The 4,393-nt window shown below is 49.2% G+C and overlaps 1 long non-coding RNA gene across 1 annotated transcript; it reads right to left on the bottom strand.

Annotated features, from left to right (window-relative positions):
- Positions 1 to 354: 354 nt before the first annotated feature.
- On the bottom strand, positions 355 to 1,745 carry LOC129380318 (uncharacterized). The gene is made up of 3 exons (XR_008608317.1): positions 1,672 to 1,745; positions 726 to 774; positions 355 to 611 (listed from the first exon to the last, which is right to left on the bottom strand). It is a non-coding gene; the product is annotated as an uncharacterized lncRNA (long non-coding RNA).
- Positions 1,746 to 4,393: the final 2,648 nt, after the last annotated feature.

Here is a 4,393-nt window from a genome sequence, read left to right as displayed (position 1 = left end):
TGAGCTTGCCTTTTGTATTGAAACTCCTAACTCACTGTGGAAACCGAGCCTATTTATAGAATCCATGCTGACTGTTCATGAACCATGTAAGGGCAACTGCCAGAGATTCAGTCCCCATGAAATCCCCTTTCCTCAAAACTTCATTGAGCGATTTTGACCATATTAAAATAATTTGCATTTGTATTTCACGAACGATTGTAGTGAGGAGGCATGCGACACTTCGGGGTATCACCAAACAAGCAGATTTGCAAAGGGTAGATGGCAGAGTTTGCGCATTAGGAAGTAGGAACTTGCTACCTAGTTTCTTTTCTGGTTACCACGGTTGTAATGACTTGAGCAGAAACAAATCGGGGCTCAAGATGTTTATTTCTCTATTTGTCATAAAATGGCTTCAAAAAGGAAGTGTATGCTACATTCTTGCTCGGTGTAGTACAAAATTGTATTCTGCTGATTTCCTGCATAGCACCCCCACTTCCCCATCTGGTAAAATTGCGAACAGTTCATAGTGAGGCCTGCAGTTCAAGAGGACTTGTCGTTACGGCTACTTTTGAGCTTCTTATGGCTTGGCATGGGCAGTTCGGAGACCAATAATCTATCTTTTGTTCGTCTTCCTGAAAAGAAAAATGATGAAGCCATGAGAAACATGCAAGCAAAATGTGGTGAAACGACAGTTAGTCGAATAGATGAACAAATGACCGCTGTAGGTGAAGCGTTCAGAAACGTACCTTGTGAGGATTATGGCCCTTGAGGTTACTTCCAGTAGTGACACATTCCCTGTTGACATGCACGGCCAGAGCCAATATAGTTCAAATCAGTGAACACATTTAAGCAGCGTACTGGAGGTCGCCGTCGCAAGTACAAAAAAACAGGCTCAATTATTATGGTGGAAGCGTGGGCGAGCTTCTGATTCTTGTCTGACTTAAAACAGTGAACACAACGCTGCATCACAAAAGCACGCACACTGCTTTGCGTGTTCATTTCGTTATGAAATCACTACAATATTTAAAGCATAACTACAAGAATGTGCTTTATCCGCCTCGCTTGCAAAAAAAAAAAATCAAGCTTGAAAAAGTCTCGAAGCAGACTGTGCTCCGTTCCAGCGACGAATTTTCGCGATAGTTAGCACCATCTCTCAAGAAACACGTCATTACGAGGCCAGACGTGGCCCATTACTGACAATGGAAGCCGTGCAGCCACTATGCCAGAGAAACGCCGCTGCTGATATAATTCGAAAGCCACTGCCAAACACGTTTGCTTGGCGGTGGCTTTCGAAAGTTGGACGCAATAACTGACTCCGATAATATTGTTATCAAACTAAGACTGCATTTAAACGAACCTTCGTGATGCTGCTCAAAGGAAACGACTACCCTGTTTGCGATATATTACCGCCGTGCAACTCGAATCGGTAAATCACTCGTACTGATGGACATCATTGGGCTGCTGCTTATCGCACGTCAGTACGTTCTCAAAACCTTGAATCAAGTAATAAAGCACAAACTATAATAACAAATGTCCCATAAAAACAATTGCCTGTACATTTTGAAAGAGTGACAACTTGGCTATATTGGTCGCACACCTATGTTTATAGACCAAATATTCAGCCTCGCTGAAGCCCCTAGTGTACAGAAAACCAATCAATGCACGCGACCTAATTACAGTAGTTCCACTTACGTGCGCCTTGCTGGAAAGGGCCACGGTTGATGTTTCGCCCTCTGTGGCGATCGCTGAAACTTATGAGTGTTCGGAGTGAGCCTCATCCGTTGCCCGACCAAGCTAAGGGACCTTAGCAAGCTGGATCGTACGGACAACTACCGCCATCTCTGCTAAAGTCTCGGAAGTAGCTGACGCTCAGCGCAACGTGCGCGTAGTTTAACCCGTTTCGCTATGGCGTGATTGCATACCGGCATCGTTTGACGAACAGATCTTGCATGGTTAAGTGGCTGTTCTCGCAAGATGTAGCCTCTGCGCATTCATCAACTACATATGGTAACACTGAACTTAGTGTCAGACATTACTCCCCTCCTCCTCTGGCTTCTGGATTGGATTGGCGCGGCTCGCTACGTGCTTGCGCGCGCTTTTCCGAGCGCAGATTGCTGTGCGCCTGGTTTCTCCACTAAGCTTTCGTACAGTTGCTTTTTCGAGCGCAGATCGGTGCGCGTCTGGTTTTTGCACTAAGCTTTTGTACGATCGCTTGTCGCTGCTTTCCATGGGGCTCTTGCATTGCCCAGGGGGCGCTGCGAAAAAGGTGCTAAAAAGCGCCCTCTGTCCTAAAATGGGTCGTACCAAGCTCGGTCGTCTGCTTCGGAAAACACGTTTACATTATGGACCCGCCACTTTCGGTTGTGTTGTATCACGGCCTGCAGCGAATATCGGGCGCTGAATATTTTTTCAGGAGTGGCACGCTGCCTAAAGGCAAGAAATTATGCAGCGCCGAATACGTGTATGCCGTTCAATAATTAAGCGGCGAAGTTTTAGCGCGGTGTCAATCGCAAGTGAAGCGAGTCGCGTACGAAGTGGAACTTCAGGTAAGGTTTGCACGCTGCTAGATTCAGGCGCACAAACGCGAGGAAATGCTTGCTATAAATGAATCCACAGCAGCGATAAGCAGACATCATGTGTACGAAACTGCTCGAGCACACGACGGCAGCGGTCTTTCAGCATGCCGCGATGTACGAACTGCTCGAGCGCACGATCGTACGCGCCGCGACGGCAGCGGTCTTTCGACATGCCGCGAAACGCCGGGTCTCCTGCAATCTTTGTTGACTGCATGCCGCTAAACAAGTAGTTATGCCTGCGTTGTAGTAGCGGCCATCTGTCCCTTTTAGTAACTGGTAATAACTGATGCAATGCATATGAGCTCGCACGTACGTGCGAATCGTGCTGCAGCGCGAGCTCGTGCGCTGCTCGCTTGATGTAACTTTTGATGACAACGCTAGAACATCGATCTGCTGTAATCAATACTATCTTGCTGCGCTGCCTCAACATGCTGGCTTGAGGTCAAGTATGAGCACATTTAACTCTCTAAACTGTGCTGCTCGTAGTGGGGTAGTGAATTGTCACCGAATCAGCCCGGCCATCTGTGGTCGTTTGCACACACCTGGGCACTTCACCACTTCGCACCGGTCGAATTGTTAATTCTCGCTGTGGCCGGGTTTCGAATCGTGAATCACCAACCATGCCTGCTGCTATGTCGGTCTGCCGTCGGGACTGTAGGTGCAAAAGACCAAATTTTAGAACGCAGATCTATAATCAAGCAAGCTCCTAGACAGGTGAAGCAGTCAGCATGGCGCGAAGTTTCGCTTACCCAGCGCGACGAACTGCAGTTATACAGCGCGCCCGACGCTCCGCTTCGTGAGGCCTTGAAGGGAAACGATAGAATCGGATGTTGGGATTCAAGCCTTCTTGTTCATGGCAGCCCACGACGCAGCAGTATCGACGGTGATGCTTTTTCGATGCTGAGCTAGGTCCCTCCGGATCGGCGTCGCCGCTTCCTTCTGCTTCCAGTATTACGTCCCACGGCACACGGAGAGTCCGTTTTCGTTAAACTATAGGCTGCGACCAGCTCGCAGCGTGGTCGGCGTGGTCTGTGAGAAGTGACGAGCCTTTTCGCACTCGCAACAGGGCAGAAAAAAGTGCGAATCGACGCAAAACTCGGCCTAGAAACGTGCTTCGCCACAGCCAGGGCTCAGTACGACCCAAGCTTGTACGACCCAGATGTCGTTTCCCGCGCCGCCACCAGGCGCCGCCACTATACATCAAACTACAGCGCAAGACGCCCATTCGGCGCTGCTTGGTGCAGGCGCACAGACTTGGTGTGCGCCTGCTTTTTGCACTGGTCTTTGTACACATCGCTCGCTGCTCGCACTTATATATAAATACGAAGTGAGCAAGGTGAGCGTCGCTTATCGCGGAAGTGCTACCGTGTGTGTAAGCGCGCAGCAATGCTGGGAAACATTCATACAAAAGCAAAGGGTCAGGAAACTGCGCTTTGTTTTTCCTTACTTTGTCATGTACCTTCGCACTGGGTAGCGCCAAGCGATCGCTTCTAACAAACGCAGAAATGAGTTTTTGCAGCGCGTGTGGCGATTAATTGACTCCCACCGCAGCCATGTGAGGTGCGACTCCAGCAGCGGTGCAGTTACCCTGCAGCCGGCTGCGAGGAGGTGGCGCTTCAGTTTCTGCATGACAATATCATTCCATTTTTTGCGTGTCAACGCCCGTGATTGGGTCCACAAAGTTCACGCTGTGTTTAGTATCCCATTGCAGATTGAGGCTCGCTCCTTTAGCATCCACTAAGTTCTGCATGCAGTTGTATGCGGCTCATTGATCACTGTGGATGGTGGTCCCCGGTTCAACGTAGGCTGCAATAATGGGGCCTAGCGTCGCCGCGTCT

Source organism: Dermacentor andersoni, chromosome 10 (assembly GCF_023375885.2).
Source record: "Dermacentor andersoni chromosome 10, qqDerAnde1_hic_scaffold, whole genome shotgun sequence".
Taxonomy (NCBI): Eukaryota; Metazoa; Arthropoda; class Arachnida; order Ixodida; family Ixodidae; genus Dermacentor; species Dermacentor andersoni.
The sequence above is the reverse complement of the archived record's forward strand: the minus strand, read 5'-3'. Positions and strand labels throughout refer to the sequence as shown.